The sequence below is a fragment of the Panulirus ornatus genome, chromosome 20, assembly GCF_036320965.1.
Source record: "Panulirus ornatus isolate Po-2019 chromosome 20, ASM3632096v1, whole genome shotgun sequence".
NCBI classification, from domain to species: Eukaryota; Metazoa; Arthropoda; class Malacostraca; order Decapoda; family Palinuridae; genus Panulirus; species Panulirus ornatus.
Window position 1 is genome coordinate 75,231,879 of NC_092243.1, and position 18,099 is coordinate 75,249,977.

At 46.6% G+C, this 18,099-nt stretch overlaps 1 protein-coding gene across 23 annotated transcripts in view; it reads left to right on the forward strand.

Moving 5' to 3' along the window:
* LOC139756152 (neuronal acetylcholine receptor subunit alpha-7-like) overlaps positions 1-18,099 on the forward strand; it is a 586,121-nt gene that overhangs the window by 81,004 nt on the left and 487,018 nt on the right. The window lies entirely within an intron of this gene.

The following is an 18,099-nucleotide window of genomic DNA, read 5'->3' on the forward strand; positions in this document are numbered from 1 at the left end:
GTAGAATTACTGTTGGTATATCCCAACATCCTATTTGTTTTCTTGGCTGCTTCGTCACAACGCTGGGAGGACTTGAAAGATTTTTGGAGGCCTCTCCCCTCCAACTAGATCCCTCATAAAACAGGTGTCATTCATCTTGTAGCTCATTCGTTCGTAATTTGATATATGGTTGAGGTTAGGTTAGGTTTCCTCCCAGCAGCAGCTGCTGACATTTAGTAACATGAGATGGCATTGACCATTTTCTAGTCCATTTCTCTGTTTTATGTAGATCCACTTGTGGTCTCGACTGTCTCCTTCAGTTTACATGGCGTTGCCGATCTACGTCTCATCCTCAGATTGAGAAAGTCGCTGTCATCATCATATGCAGACAAATAGTGTAGGTCTCAGGATGGAAGCCTTGGGGCCGCCACGAGTCACCGCGACGACGGTGATCATCAGCCATTCATCACGACCATAGTCGTTTCCTCTTACGTAACCAGGCTTCTATCCGGCTTCCTGTGTGTGACCTGTAATCACCAAAGACCATGGCTGGAGGCATCGATTTAACCGCGCTCGCGCGGGGGGGGGGGGGGGGGGGGGGTGGGTGATTTGGACTTTGTCGAATGCTTTCTGGAGGTCGACAAATATCATATATATAGTTACTTTAGCCTTATCGTAGGTAACGAATGATTCTGATAAGACTGAGATGTGTGTGAGGCATTATCTGTGCCTTCTGAAACCAAGCTGTGTATTACTGAGCAGACTGTGTTGTTCCAGGTAGCCTACGACTTTTACGTCTTAACAACCGACTGCAGAAGTTTGCTTATAATTGATGTGGGGTTAATAGGACGGTAACTGCCAGTGATTTCACGGTTTCCCTCTTTGAATACAAAGGGCAACGTCTGCTATTATCCAGTTCTACGGATCTCTTCCTACCTGGGGAGGATTATGGAAAATATAGGTTAAGGATTTGGCAATTATTTGTTCGAGCTGAATAATTACTCGTGGATAGAAACGATCAGGACCTGGACTTTTATGAGTCTTCAGCTTATCTACCTGTGTTAGCTACCAACACTGCCAGAACACCAGTATGTTAGCTACCAACAACTGTGGCGGTAAATTCTAGGATAGTATGTGTGGTGTTGGTCACCCTTACAATGAGTGTTAGTTTCTATCCGCAGTGGGTTCCCCATCTTCCTATACCAAGAGTCGTATCCCACACCATTTTTGTTGTTGTTGTTGTTGTGTATCAATAAGATCTTTTAACATCGTTAATGTTTGTCTCGTGCACATCATTTCACTCACTCTCCTGGTTTGCTTAATGTGTTCCTTCACTTCTATCTTTGTTTCCATTGCGTGGCGAGCTAGTGGGGCCGTTGCCTGATGTCTCAATCTAACAGGATCTGTTTGGCCGCTTTATAGCTCTGGTGGTCAGCAAGGAACGCCCTTCTAGTCTCTCTTGTTGCTTATCCTGTTTCTGTCCTGCGTAGGAGCGTATGTGTCGTGCCTGAGTTGTTGCTTAAGACGTGTACATAATTCATCTGGACGCGATTCATCTCGGGTTGATACGTAGCGCAGCCTATTGCAATACAAGCCCTTCGAAGATTGAGGGTAATAATGATGCTGGTTTCATATCGGTTTTCTAAAAGGAGGAATAGAGAACGGGGCGCCAAGTCAGGCTATTCCCTCCAAAGCTCGGTCCTCTGTTCTTAACGCTACCTCGCTGACGCGGGAAATGGCGAATATGTACGAAAAAGAAGTACTAGTTTTAAGAGTGGGTTGTGAGGCTTTGCATTGGCCATGACAGTGTCATGGTCACATGTCCCATGCGATTGCATGTTCGCCAACACACGGAGTAGTAGTCAATGAGAACTACATAGCTCCTGGGCTGCACGAGCGAGGTGTACGTGCAGCACCTCCCCTCGTGCACGAGCGAGGTGTACGTGCAGCACCTCCCCTCGTGGGTCCCGTGTGACGGTACCGTTGAGAAAATGATCTTCCGTCGAGTTGATAATGTCTGGCAGGTCGACTTTCTAGGAGAGAGAGAGAGAGAGAGAGAGAGGGGGGGGGGGGTGGGATTATCTGCGAGTACCCGCACCGGAAATTTCTTAGAAAAGTCAGGGCTAACACGTAGCGCTCACCGCATGTAATGAGAGAGAGAGAGAGAGAGAGAGAGAGAGAGAGAGAGAGAGAGAGAGAGAGAGAGAGAGAGAGAGAGAGAGAGAGAGAGAGAGAAAGGAAACAAATCTCGACTCTTAACGAAGCGTAGGGTTAAAGTCAGCAGAGGTTGTGGGGGTCTTGAGAACAGTGGGCGGAGCTGGGATGCATTGGGTGGAAGGCCCGCCCACAATACCCCGCCCCCCCCATCTTGTCGGTTCTTGCTCACCATCATCACGCCCCTGGGATTTGCCTCCGGGAGGTGCGGAAGGGGAAGGGAGGCGTGAAGGGGAAAGTATTGGAGTTGTGGAAGGGAGCGAGAGAGTTGTGGTTATAACACAGCAGTGCATGGGAGGACATGAAAGTACATGGCAATACACAGTAGTACGTGGGCGTGTATGTGGGTGTGGAGAGGGGAAGAGGACAGATAACAGAAACCTGATTGGCGATGACCAGTTTATCTTCTGGAGGATGGCCCAAATAGTGTTCTGCTTTCCTAGTCTGTGCAGATGGAGAAGGGATAGCAGAGCAGAAGGCTCCTCCCCACCCACCACTATAGATGGAGACAGGATAGTAAAGTAGAAGGCTCCTCCCCACCCACCACTATAGATGGAGACAGGATAGTGAAGCAGAAGGCTCCTCCCCTCCCACCACTATAGATGGAGACAGGATAGTAAAGTAGAAGGCTCTTCCACACCCACCACTATAGATGGAGATGGGATCGTAAAACGGATATAAATGTGGGATAGTTGAAGGATATGATATGAAGGAAGATGGACTGATGGAGGAAAGTGCAAGAAACACGCAAAAGTAAAGCAGTAAAAGAGTAAAAAAGAAAAAAAAAGTAACGAATTTTTGCCAAAATTATCGGGCTGTCGCGTAGCGCTCACCGCATATCCTCTTCGTTGGCTCAAGCCATTTCTCTGGGCCGCGACGCCCCTGGAATAACTATCCATTCCAGGCTCTTCAAGGACTGACTTTACCCATGAATCTGGTCTTCTTTTGAATGTGTCTACAGTTACTTTATGTATGTATGTATCTTGTGTCTTCTGATATTAAGTTGTTCAAACCTTTTCATCGGACCATCGTATATATCTTCGTCTGTCATCTTTTTAATATGTTCCCAGGAATTCCTGCAGACTCAATCCTTGTGTGGTGTCCTTCTCTGAAATGTTCTTGGGTCCTGAAAGCTTCTCTTTACACCTTCTGTTCTCTCGGTTATAAGTTACCATGCATCTCCCGTCGCCTTTGTCTGTATATTTGAAGTTCTTTCAGCCTCTCGTGCTAAGTCATATGTTCTAGACTATCAGTTTTCGCATGCCAACATTTTCCACTGGTATATTGTCATGCTTTTCACTACAGTGGCCATACAACGCATCAGTATTCGGTTTTCTTTCGTGTGTTTATACTGTGAATGTGTCCATTCTTGACTTCTCGTCTCTTGTCAAAGTTCTCATTATCATACATCTCATATGACGTGCTGTTTAGAGGTTAGCGTTGCTGACCATGATGTGAAAAGCGCGTCATCTTCGTCAGACGTGGTTCCGTTCGTCACCACTTGGAACATTCGGTTCGTTCGAAACTCACGAATCAATTTGCCCCAATTTTCCCGTAAATGTTTCGTCCCGTCACTTTCTCATGTTAGCACTTGATAGCGAACGTTGTCAAACGTTCTGCAAGAGCCAGAGGAAGACAGTGTCCCCTCTGTACTTTTGCCTTTTGAGACTTTCATATACGTCATTACAGTGAATTTGTCGTAACTGTGTGAGTGCGACGGAAGTGTAGTGTGTATAGGTGCAGAGCGAGAGGTAAATAAGGCATTGCCTTATACGAGGGACCTGTGATGGAAGACATAATACGAATGTTATGAGAGGGTGGAGGGAAGTGGAGTGGAACCTGAGGGTTACAAGACGAGGGAGATTGTGTGTGTGTGTGTGTGTGTGTGTGTGTGTGTGTGTGTGTGTGTGTGTGTGCTTGGAGGGTGGGAATGGGTGGCCTCACACATGAGGGTGTGCAAGGCTGCTGCTTGGAGTGGAGGGGACCACGGAATGAGAGTGAGGCAGCTGTGGGGGTTGGTGGTGGATAGGAAGAGGAAAATAAGTGTAGAAAAGATAGAAAGGAAATAAGGAAATTAGGAGAGAAGATAAGGAGAGGCTGGGGGAGAGGAGGTACGTATTGTTAACACACAGTGAAGCATAACACCTAATTGTCACATTTTGAACATCAAAATTGGGATTAGGAGTTTAAGAAAGAAGAGGAGGACGAAGAGGAGGAAGAGATCCATTGAACAAGAAAGATGTTAGCTCGGACGTGGAGGGCAGGCGGCTGCAGTGGGCTGTTCCCTCCCACAGTAAGTGTCAAGGAGGAACATCTTAGAGGCTCGGCCTTGATGGGGAACACTGAGAAGCTGAGGCAGACGGAGGAGGACCACGAGGGAGTAGTTAGTTGCATCACACATGATCAGACACGAAGGCAGTGAGGAATGTTGTAGAGGATTTGAAACAGAGGTATAGAATTGAATAGCTTTGATTATATATATATATATATATATATATATATATATATATATATATATATATATATATATATATATATATATGATAGAGAGAAAGTGGTTCTGTGAGGAGAATGTTCGCCAGGGTTCACACTATTCTTTAGCTGCTAGAACTTGTGGCGAGGTCGAGGAGAGGGGGGTGAAGGAGGCGGCTCTAAAGCACATTAAACCCGGGTTTAAGGGGATATTATAAACCCCCGGGAGTGTAGGAGGAGGAGGAGGCTGAACCCTCCCCCTTGAGGGTTGGTATAAAACCCCACATCTCGCCTCTCGTGTATAGCCATTCGCACCAACACCTCGTGAGCCATGGATTGAGCACCACTACCACCTCCACACTACTATCACCACCTCCACACCATTACCACCACCACCACACTACTACCACCACCTCCACACCACTACCACCACCATTACCACTACCACCACTACTACCACTATCACCGCCACACCATTACCACTACCACCACCTCCACACTACCAACACCACACGAGGCTCTTGCATCATCAGCAGTCGTAACCCACCACCCACACCCAGGGGCTTGGGGGAGGGAGGGCTGCTGGGGTAAAGGTCACATGGGGGCCTTGAGCCACCACGGCAGCAAGACGATGGTGTATTAAATGCACCAAACTGCCCAATGACTGACGCAGATCCTGGCAAACACGCGTCGTTGCCGGCTGTTACGACACCACACGGCCGAGTTAAGAGAGTACACGCCAGTCTGGATGCTTAACCAGTTTTATCAGCATGAGGGAAGGATGAACAGCTGGGGTTGACTGTGGACCGACTGTCTCAAAAACCGGGATTCGAACCTATGCGCTCGACCCCAAGCGGCCGGCAAGTACTTCATGGTCAGCAACGGTATATCAGTGCATTAGCTAGTGCTGCTGACTGGGGCGCATTCACGGGCCGCTCATGGTCGAGGGCATTGGTTAGAATCCTGTTTCCGGCAGAGGGTCTACAGTCAACCCAGCAGTTCTTCCCTTCTAGCGGTTGGTCGATAAATTGGGCGCCTAGCTTTGGCTAAGGTGTGTGTGTGTGTGTGTGTGTGTATACATCTTTTTTTTTACATATTCACAGTTTCCCGCGTTAGCGAGGTAGCGTTAAGAACAGAGGACTGAGCCTAAGACGGGAAAACCCTCGCTTGGCCCACTTCTCTGTTCCTTTTGAAAAATTAGAAAAACTGGAGGGGAGGATCTTCTGCCCCCGCGCTCCCTCCTCTTTTAGTCGCCTTTTACGACACACAGGGAATAACGTGGGAAGGATTCTTTCTCCCCTATCCCCAGGGATGAATATATATATATATATATATATATATATATATATATATATATATATATATATATATATATATATATATATATATATAAAGAGAGAGATGAATGGATATATAGATAGTGTGTGTGTGTCGATGGGAGTACACTATGTTCACCACGGGTCGGATTCGAACCCTGGATAAGCAAGGTCGTCCTGTCACCTGGGGTCACGCAGAGGTTGCCAGATGTACCACGGTCTTCAGTCGAGCATGAGAGGGGGGTTCGACGGTGCACAACATCTATGTTTCTAGTCTATACTTCTTTATTAAGCACAGACTCCTTCCTTGATCCATCATCTCATCTTGCCCACAAAGAGCTATTGTTTTCGTAGCACTCGTCTTCCGTCAACCCACATCCTTCCTTAACACTCTCCCCCTTCCCACTTCAACCTCTCGTCCCTCCCTTCCCACTACCCTTCCCTTCCTTCCACCACCCTCCCACTACCCTTCCCTTCCTTCCACCACCCTCCCACTCCTCCTGATAGCCACAAACCCATCCCCCCTACACAAGGGGAGGCCCACGTTGCTGGAGCACAGAACCAATTGATTTCCTTCTTCAGTCGCGTTTTACAGGCAGGATTTTACGACTCTCTCTCACCGTAAATCCGGAAGGGAGGGAGATTTAAATGAGGGATTACACGTCAAGAAAAATCCTTCACTCTGTCCAACTCCCCTTCATGGGTGATATATGAAGACTGAAGGATTTCGTCTGCTTCCATGTGGTTCGGGAATTCCTCTGTAGGATGTTAGGATTTAAGTTTTGATTCCTTATAATGATCGTGACTGGTTAGCGAGACTCCCCCACACCCGGCCCGGAACTCGTTAGAACAATCTCTCTCTCTCTCTCTCTCTCTCTCTCTCTCTCTCTCTCTCTCTCTCTCTCTCTCTCTCTCTCGTTAGCTTTATATTTTGATTTAACTATTCATGTGCGGCGCATATATATATATATATATATATATATATATATATATATATGTATTTATTTATTTATTTTCAATTGTGTGTTTTGTTATACACATCTATTCATTTCTGAGCACTGTCTTGATATATACATAGACCTCCATGGCGTAGTGGTTAGCGTTTGTAACCTTCACGCATCCAAGGGCCATCCGGGGACGAGCCCGCATGGGTTCGAATCGGGAGAACGACTGGTGGGGTGAGGGAGGCGACGTGTCGGTACGACCTGCCGTTGTGGAGTGTGTCCGTCTCCACGACCACCACTTGGCCCGGGGGCTCCTCGCCTGCATTGTCCTCCGACGAGAACCCGCAGTAAGGTCTATCCTCGGGACGTGTCCTCAGACCTCACCGTCCTGAGACGGAGGCTGGAGGGTAGAGGACAGGTCTCGGGACGGGTGGAGGACATAACTAGCTAGGTCGTGTAAGAATAGGAGGACATGTGAAGGATAGACAAACAAAAGAAAGCCATGATTCGTGACCGATCTCATCCGTCGGAGGATAGGAGTAAAACAGAAGCTGGTAACCTACACCCACCGCTCCCTCCGGCTCAACAGCCATCAAGAAGAGAAATACACTGTGAAGGAAGCCCCTCCTGTGGTATGGAGAGAATATACTGCCGTGGTAATTTAATATTAAAGTGCGAACGGGGAACATTATTTACAATGACTGCAGTGTGTGTGTGTGTGTGTGTGTGTAAAGATGGCAAAATTGTGTGAAAACGGTAAAATTGAATGCCCTCTTTCCCCAGATAGACGTAGGGTAAGTGAGGGTAAAGAGGGGAGGAAGCAGGAGGGGAGAGGAAATGAAAGGAGGGAGAGGAAGAGTAACGGGAAATTGGGGACAAAGCTTGAAGTAAAATGTTCCAGATTATATCAGTCGTTGGATGAAGCTTAAGCTTTACTGTACATTGTAACAGATAAGAGTACACACACACACACACACACACACACACACACACACACACACACACACACACACCAGACCAATTAGCTCTGCTGATCACACGTTAACGACCACGTAAGGAACAATAAGTGTGGCACACCGGGATGATACACTTAGACTGAACGCAAGACCCGGGTTCGATGCTCCGTCATCCTCCCAATCGCTTCCCACGGAAGCTACAGGGATCCCACGCATTTCTCACGGAGGCTACAGGAATCCCACTCACTCCCGTGGAGGTTACAGACCTCCCCACTCACTCCCTTTAGAGTATACAGACCCCCACTCACTACAGACCTCCCACTCACTTCCTTCACAGTATACTGTCCTCCCACTCGCTACACACTTCCCACTCATTCCTCAAGGAGTCTGCAGACCTCCCACTCACGCCCTTTACAGTATACAGACTTTTCTCATTCATTGCAGACCACTCATTCCTCAAGGAGTCTGCAGACCTCCCACTCACGCCCTTTACAGTATACAGACTTTTCTCATTCATTGCAGACCTCCCACTCATTTCCCCAAGGAGTCTACACACCTCCCACTCACTCCCTTTACAGTCTACAGACCCCCCCCACTCACTCACTACAGACCCCCCTCCACTCACTCGCCATGTCATCTACAGGATTCCCACGGAGGCTACAGACTGGCTCAGATCTTCATCCCGACGAAACAAAAACGAAAAACCTTTTTCCTTTTGCCATGTGACACGGAGGTACCGGCTTGCCGCCAAGTTCGTCTCCTCCCTTCGTGGGCGCCAGAGCTGAGGAGCCGTAGTGGGGCCGGAGGGGAGGAGGGCGGTTTCATACAGTCAGTAGGAGTTATACTTGGTTGGAATTATGTCGATAGATGGGTCTAAATGGCAAGGGAAGGGAAGGGAGGGATGAGGGATCCTGCTGGAGTCAGCTCGACGATCTCTCTCTCTCTCTCTCTCTCTCTCTCTCTCTCTCTCTCTCTCTCTCTCTCTCTCTCTCTCTCTCTTTGAGAGCTAAGAATGGGAGAGTAGAAGGATGGTTGATAATGGAAGAGATGGAAAGGGGGGGAAAAAAGGGAGACGAGGGAAGGAACGGTGGTTATATGACGGGTCGCAGAGATGTGGGTTAAATGGGGGTGGAGAGAGAGAGATAGAGAGAGAGAGAGAGAGAGAGAGAGAGAGAGAGAGAGAGAGAGAGAGAGAGAGAGAGAGAGAGATTGTAGTAATAGTAGTAGTAGTAGTAGTGGTGCTGGATGCTAGGAGGGAGGGAGGAGAGATGGGGGAAGAGAGTCAGGGGGAGAGTGAGGGAGGAGGAGGAGGAAGGGAAAGAGGGAGGGGGGAGGGGGGAGGGGGGGGGGACACAGCGAGAATATTGAGCGGGACGCGCACGTGCCCAGGACCTCACCAGGTTACTGTAGGCAACACCACCACCACCAGGTCTTTAACACAACAAAGACTGATGCTGGAAGGTGAGGTGCATGTTCTGGTGTAGGTGTGTCGGTGGGTGTAGATGTGTGTGTGTATGTGTAGATGTGTGTGTGTGTATGTGTAGATGTGTGTGTGTGTATGTGCAGATGTGTGTGTGTGGGTGTAGATGTGTGTATGTGTAGATGTGTATGTGTAGATGTGTGTGTATGTGCAGATGTGTGTGTTTGGTGTACATGTGTGGGTCTTCGTAATGTTTGTTTCTTAATGTCTAAGGTTTCGGTCATGGACAAAAGTCCCCCATCGAGGTCAAGCCTTAAATGAGGTAAAAACGGGATGACACATCAGGGAATTAGAGAGAGAAAACGAAGAATTTGAGAGTTCCGGGGAAGTGAAAACCTGCATTAAAAAAAAAAAAAAGGGGGCAAGTTAGGGGCTCTGACGGAAAACACGAGAGGGTAAAGAGTTCCAAAGCTTAGCCATGTAAGGAAGGAAAGAGACGTCACAACGACCCCGTCTCCCTCGAGCTGCCGGCAGCCACCCAGTAATCATATGGCTTGCTGTGGCTTGCTGAGTATAACGTGGTCTACCTTCATGGCAGAGGCACGCAAGCACCAAACTCTCGGGGGCAGAAACCGGAGTAATATCTGCACAAGAAGGAAAGAGACGCAACCACCTCACCCCCAAATAGAGAAAGAGGGTTCGAGTCTGAAGTTCGAGTGGGAGCTGGTAAGTCAGCTTGGGTCTGACTCTATCCTGTCGAGTCAGTGCCCGGAGCTCTCGCCACGCGTGAGAACAAGTACTCCAAACAAAGACAAGTTAATCCTTTGCGTAATTGGAGGACCCGTTGGGAACAAGACTTCCTGTCCCCTCGTCCCCGCCCAGTTTCATGGAGGCAGACCTAAACCGTGTTGTCATTTGGTGGTTCCAAGACTGATGAAACGTTACGATAAGACCAAGTGTGCTTGTCGTGGTGTCGAGTTGAGGAAACGTAGGGTTAAAGAACGAGGCGAAATAGTTTTAGAGAGAGAAGTGGTTGGGAAAATTGGGTTTTAGAGGCTCTAAACCTACCTGGGTTGCGTCAGTTGTACTGAGAAATCCTTCCCAAGTCTACAAAAGACAGGTTCTGACGAGACGAGACGTTTTGAACGAACGAAAGCAGACGTAACGGATTTGAAAGAAGAGGGAGAATGAAGTGTCGAGTCGTCAGCTTCTACGCTGTAAAAGACAGCGTAGACGGAATTGAACCCTGGGGTACGCCGCTGCTGATAGGAAAAGAGGGAGAGGTAGATTTACCATCATTTACAGCAGTAGAGAGGCCACAGTGGAAGCTGTTCGTGAGAGGAGAGAGTGAGGATGGAAAGCCAAAAGAATCGAAATCAGAATCTAGTCTCTTTTCCAGTCTAAGGCGTTCGGTAATTCAAGGGCTACAACACAGGGTATTCCTTGAGGCCTTTGAGACAAGATGATCAGACGATTGTAAGGTAAGAAGAGGAATCGCTAGTGGATATTGACCTCCAAAAGCCGCACTGATGACCAAGAGAGAAGACTGTGAGGGGTCGAGGAGGCTTAAGGATATAGGAGTTAATAAGAGACGAAGAATCTGGGAATAGCAAAATTGGAAGCAATAAGACTGTGATTAGTGGATGTTGTAACAGCGTGTATCAAACAAGGAAATGTTTGATATCAAAGAGAAATGTTTCAAATCCTGGTTCCAATCGTCTGTTCATAGTCTACTTTGTTGTTCATCCTCTCATAGGTGCTGGTCAATAATTTGGGTGCCTGGTGTAGGTTTATATATATATATATATATATATATATATATATATATACATATATATATGTATATATATATATATATATATATATATATATATATATATATATATATATATATATATATATATATATAACGCGGGAAATGGCGAATGGTATGAATAAAAGATATATGTATGTATTCCTATGAGTAAATCACATACACACGGGAAGCACTGATGCAAGTGAACTTGCTGGAAAAATGAACACGGGAGCCCCAAGCTTTCGACTGTATTTCAAGCCACTTTCAAGGATACGTCCTTGAAAGTGGCTTGAAATGCAGAAGAAAGTTGGGCTTCTGGAAGCGAGAGAGAGAGAGAGAGAGAGAGAGAGAGAGAGAGAGAGGTGGGGGGGGGGGAGGCATTGATGAGGGCACTGAGTTACCCTATCCGTTTAGGTTAACATGAGACTGTAAATGGTACAGAATCACATTCCATCAAAACGTGAGGAAGGATGCCGCGTCTGGTCCACGAGCCTATTGGGGTCCGCACGGAAAGACATTAGAGGAAAGGTCGCAGGATTGGTTGTAAGTGCATCGGGGAAGTGAGGGTGGGTGAGGGTAATGTGAGACTCGCACGAGGAAGACTTAGAGAGGGAAAGGAGGGAGGGAGATCAGAGAGAGCTCCTATGTCATTAAGGGAAGGCAACTGGAGTGTCGTCACAATGGGAAAGCGAAAGACACACAGTACATCAGAAGTTGAGGTGGGGGGGCGGGGGAGCTCTTCTGGTGAAGGCCAGAGTGACCCATCACTGGAAGGAGATACAACAGTTGCCATATCCTGTATGGATGAGGAACGCATCGCCTCAAGATACCTGCAACTAGGTCGGGTTGAGGTGAAGGCGAGGTGGGGGGGAAAGTAGCGTCTTTCCAGGTCTGATAAACCTGGTCCCTCACCCTAGTGGCCTGGAATACTCCCTCTCAGCCTCTGCTACACACCCAGCAGAGGCAGAAGCATCGCTCGGAAAAACGTAAAAGAATAGACTTTTCTAAAAGTTAGTCCTCGTCAACACTGATAACCAGTGGGAGCAGACGGAGGAAACAAGTTTGAATAGCAAGTAAGGTGGTGTTGACCAGGGGTGTGGTCAGGTGAACAAGCGGCGGACGTGAATGTAGGAGCAGCGTGAACAGACTTTAGATGAAGAACAGATAGTGTTGGGGAAATGGTGGTCACAGTTCCAGAGAAATGTGAACCACTTTGGAGTGAGGAGTTCTTTGACGAGACATGTCTGGACTGCCAGTGATACAGCCTCGCAAAACGTGACTTTTTACCCGCGACGTCACCAAGTACGTGTAGTCCGGTAACACCGCTATTCTTTACCTGTCTGTCTATTTAATCATCTGTAGACCTGTTCAGGTGCGTTCTGACCCGGCCAGCGAGTCGTTTACAAAACCAGGAATAAGAGCGGACCCAAAGACAAGCCTCGCGGAACTCCAGTGATACTCGACCCTGTTTACGAAGGCATCTCCCACACATCCTCCGTTCTTTTCCTCTAGCTTGATATTCAGTACATCGTAGTGTGTGTGTGTGTGTGTGTGTGTGTGTGTGTGTGTGTGTTATTGTCTATTTGTCACCACCTACATTTGCTGTAAGGGGAGGGAGTTCTACGTTCGTTGGTGTCCATCTCTTGAGCATTCTCTTCTACCTGACAACTTGTTAAGGTTCAGTGTGTTGTCTGCATTTACCATTTCCTCGTTTAGTATATTCTCTTCATCCAACACAATATCATTTACATACTCTGTTCTTCTTTTCTTATCCTGCTGTACTTGTTACTTGTTCTTATGCCTATTATAAATTCTAGCTGGCTGAAGAGTGTCTTGTATCTTCGTCACAGTGCATCACAAGGTTCCTTCCCTCTTTGACACCTCTAACTGAACAAGTATTCCTCTTTCGTTCTTCACCTTCCCTCTGCAATTGAGGCTACAAGTGCCCAGGTCCATGTTCCTATTCCTTCATTTCAATTTTTACAGAAGCTTTCACTCCAAAGCCCTGGTTCGTGAACTCCAATTCTGTTACCAGAGAAAATGTTAAGTTCTCTGTAGTTTCCACAAGTGTATCCACTTCCATTTATTCTTGTCTCATCTCTGCTCTTTTTCACATCTCGTTCACCACATGATACAAGTCAGGCATTACATGGCCGTTTCTTTCCTCCGGTACATCATGTATGATATTCTCAATTTCCATATTACTATTCTCGAATGAGACCTAATAATGATCGTGGTGGACCAGTCCTCACTGGTGTTTTCGCTGTCTCCATGACTCCTGTCTCCATGAGAATGCATAACCCTTCGTCTCTATCTTTATAACTGAAGTCATTTATCATTACTTCTTCAAGCAATGTGTTATTTAGTTATGTGCCATCCTGATCATTCCTTCATTATCACTGTAGATTTGTTTTGATGTTTAAAACCTTTTTTTCTTTTTTGAGGTTTGAATATCATCTCTCGTGCATATATTCTTCCCATTATGTACTGTTTGAACAAGTTGTTTCTGTATTTCCCGAAATCTAATTTTTTCCTTATCGAGGGTAACAACACACTCCTGCTTCTCTCTCGTCTTTGTTGTGATATAACCCGTCTGGGCAGAACAGGTCAGATGTTATACCTGTTGTGAATCGCTTGTCTCCAGAACTCTAACTAGATCAGCTGTGTTTACCATAATACGATCATTGACTTCCTGTTCTTTATCATTGTACAGCTGATCCTCCTGCGTCTTGTGTACACTACTCTCATTCTGACATGTCCATTGCCCCACATCCCTCACGTCTTTGTTCTAGTGGTGGAACTGTTCCCTTGTTTTGTTTCATTTAAATTCCTCATTAAATCTCTCTTTTTTTTTTTGCCCTCTGACTGTAGTCTTTGTTTGATTCTCTTCCCTCAGTCAGTCACCTGTGGTTAGGTTCAATGGTTGGGCTTTACGACCACCAACTGTAAGATCCTTAACACTTTCTTCAGGTATTGGGGATAATTCTCACACGGGATATGCACACCATATGCACGTGGCCTCCTCCTCCTCCCTCACCCTCTTGAACTCCACCTTGTTTTCATTCTTCTTCACGTACCTGAGCACGACGTCGCTATGAGACTGAATCGGACGTAACTTATTACTGGTCGTCCCCTTCATGTTTTTTTTTTGGGTCGTATCTATCAATTCTCATTTTCTTTCATCATAGAAGCTGCGTCTGGCATATCGATAGCCCCCAACCCCTAAATCAGCACCTCTTCCCCTTTTCTCCTCCCTTCTCTTTGTCTGGAATGTGGTCGTCCTCTGGTTCACAACTGGTCAGGTGATCTACGTCTATGTACCTCCTGCTGTATTCATCTTCGTAGTTTTGGTAGCACCAATTTTGTCTTCTGAAACCTTCATTGTTGGTTTGTCAGCCTCTGTGTCTCCTTCCTTTCTTGTCTTTAGTTAATCTGGTAAAAGAAAATCTGTTTTAGGAAACACTTCTGATATCACCTCTCTAAACCTTTTGTCTGGCAACCCTTAAATTGTTTTGTCGCTGAAGGTGTCTATTATCCTCTTAGCAGCTTTACTCAATTCCATGTGTACCTCTGTTCCAGTGTTCTCCAAACCTGTGTTCCAGTGCATCAGCCCTTACGATCACGTTCCATTCATCATCCCAAGAAAGTGTTTGTGTTACCCGCACCCACAAACCCACCCACGATTTGCAAAAGCGTCAATCCTTTGTGTTATGGTCGTATCCTCTTGTTGGGCAGCCCCTGTGACATTCGAAAGAAACGTGTGTGTGTGTGTGTGTGTGTGTGTGTGTGTGTGTGTGTGTGTGTGTGTGTAGAATCGCCCATTCGTAAAGTATGGGAAGGGAGTTCTACCTACATGTGTAGGGCCTCATTTCGTGACCTTTACTCCCTTACAATATATCATTATCTTGTGTACTGTTACCGCTTCGCCCTTGTAGTGTATTCCAATCATCCACTGCTCTCACGATACACAGTATTTTTTTTCTCAGGTCTTATAGTAGTGTATGTCATGTAGATATAGCATCTCGCTTTTCATTTCTAATTCCTCTCGGTTCTGTATCTTCGCCTATTTCGGGGGAATGTACACTTTTGGCATCAAACTTTTTTTTCAAGAGAAATTTGAAGGTGCGTGATAAAGTCACCGCTTACTTTTCTCTCTTCCACTAATGACAAATGTATATCTAACCTCTCGCTGCAACTCGTCTCTCTTCATTCTGGTACCAACTTTGTCGGCCCACCTCTTTACCTTCTCTAAGTTCTTAGCGCGTCTTAAAAGTGCGATAACCAAACGTGAAATTCATATTGCAATCCGGGCCCAATGAACGCTGTAAACAGTTTGGAGTATATCCTTATTTTCGTACTTGAACAAGATTCTAATACATGCAAAACGGCCAAGTTTGTCTCCTTAGTTGACCTCCTACGGTCGACCTCTGGTTACTTGTTCGGTACAAGGGTCATTAATCTAGGTTCCTCCCTCACACAAGGTTGCACCAGCTTATTTTTCGACATGATATTCGTAGTGATGATTCATACAGCTTATCTACAACATGACATTCGCATCAGTGCATTCTTTGAGGGTCAATACAATCGTATGCGCTCTCTACTTCTCTTCTTAACTCGCATCGTCGGCAAAATATGTCTGGGTCTAATCCTGGTGACCGTTCACTGGCACATAAGACGATGAACGGGAGGAGGAGCCCGCCGCCCACCTTGTGTCATGCCACAGGAGATTAACCTGCTTGGATAAGGATCGTCTGACGTGTGTCGTGTGTTCCCCTACACCAGGATGAAGAGCTCTCATCAAAGTGGTCTCCCCCTGTATGTGTGTGTGTGTGTGTGTGTGTAATTGTTTTACACTCGCTGTGCCTCTTTTATTGTCTTCTCTATACCATCAAAAAGAGATTCTAATTCTTTCTAAGTTACTGGCATTCATTGTGTCCTTTCCAGGGACCAAACCGACCATCCTCCGTCCTTAAACAGACAAAATTTCTATAAACAGTATTTTTTTTTTGTTTTTTTTTTGGACCTTTTCCTCAGTTCCTGATCCTGGCCTCTGGTAGCTTTGTTCTGCACCTCGTGAGGAACTGGTGACTGGCAACATCATCCAGTTGACGTAGGAGCTTCAAGGCTATTATCAGGTCACCCCTCTCTCTTCTCTCCTCCGTGGTGGACACGGCTGTGTAACCCCTAGGAGCCTTTCATTGTAGCCCAGATCTCTTAATTCAGGTACCAGTATGTTTGTTCTTCTGTGGACGCTTTTTATATTAGCATCTTCGGGATAATATATATGTTCCGAACAGCTTACCCGAACATTTCCTTATCTATATATATGAAAGAGAGTTTTTAATATTTGCCAGCAGACAGTTTACCTTTTCCACGGTCCTGCTGTGTATATCTGGCGACAGATTAGGTTTTCTTCCCCCAACGATTCCTGCCCACGACTCATTTCCCTTGTGTTGCTCATACTGAGTCTTACTTGCGCTGAGAAATCTCCTTATTACTTCACACATGCTTGGATTGAATTCCATCACTGTTCAAGTCTCCTTGTTAGCGGATGCAATCGTTTTTGTTCCTCATTTCTCTTATGACTTTGCCATCATCAAGAAACATCTTGGAGTACGAATTCTTGAAGGTCCTTCAGTTCGGTCATTTCCGCGCACCAGTGATACCAGTAGACCCAAGGGTGACCCCCGCGGTACGCCACGTCTAACCTCGCGCTATTGTGGGATTATGCCTCTACCTTGCGTCAGGCGTTTCCTTCTACATTTGTCTATGGTCTTCGCTTCTCGATCGGTCTTTCGGTGGGGTATAGTATCAAAGCCTGCCTTTCCGTCTACGAACACACACACACACTCGCAGCTAACCAGGCTACGATACTCGGAGGAAAGAATTCTTGATAACATGAGAATATGATAGGAACTAAATTGATATAATAGTTTCCTCGGTGGATGATAATACTCCACCTGTAGTGGGAGTTCTATGATGGGATGAGCTCGGTCTGGGATCCAAGATACGGGTGGGTAGACTCGTGCGTGTGTGCTTTCTGTATAGTCTTGCTACAGTACAGAGTAACCCTTGCCATATGGTACAAAATCGCCGTAGGTACTTGTAGGTAGGTAATCTCTCTCTCTCTCTCTCTCTCTCTCTCTCTCTCTCTCTCACACACACACGCACTCACACACGTCCCGCTCGGATCAGCCTCCCGCAGTAATCTACAAGGAATCACATACAGTGCCATTGATCTTGGCGTAGCTGTGTCATTACCAGGGATGTGTGTGTGGGTGAGGTGAGGTGAGAACCAGGGGTTGCTCCTGCTGGTGGTTCCACCTGGACCAGGAGGTGAGGAGGAAAACGGGGTGCAGGGGTACACGAGACTTCACGAGCAACTGAGGCCCAAATAAAGGCCATCCCATTAACGCATATTTCACTATATTTAATCGCTGTTTCCCGCGTCAGCGAGGTAGCGCCAGGAAACAGACGAAGAATGCCCAACCATTCGTAGTTACATACATATACATGAACGCCCATACACGCACATATACATACATAACATATACATTCTTACACATGTACATGCTTGCCTTCATCCATTCCTGTCGCTACCCCGCCTCACAGGAATATGCATCCTCCCTCCTTTACAGCGAGGTAGCACCAGGGAAGGACAAAAAAGGCCACATTTGTTCAGGTAACTATTTTATCGAACAACTGCTAGTGGTGGACGAACAGCTGGGTTGACTGTTGACCTACAGCCGCATCCAGGATTCGAACCCATGCCCCGCTCGACCATGGGCGGTATCGTGAATTCATCACGGGCAGGAACGCTAACCGCTATACACCACAGATATTACGTGGCATTAAATGTTGGAACGTGGGATAGCCAGGTCACGAGTCACATGACCCGGAGAGAGAGGTCATGTGCTGGAGGTCAGTACACGTACTTTAATCAAACGGAGGAGGCGGAGTTAGGATGAGATTACATTGATAAGGTATCGGGAAGGTCAAGGGA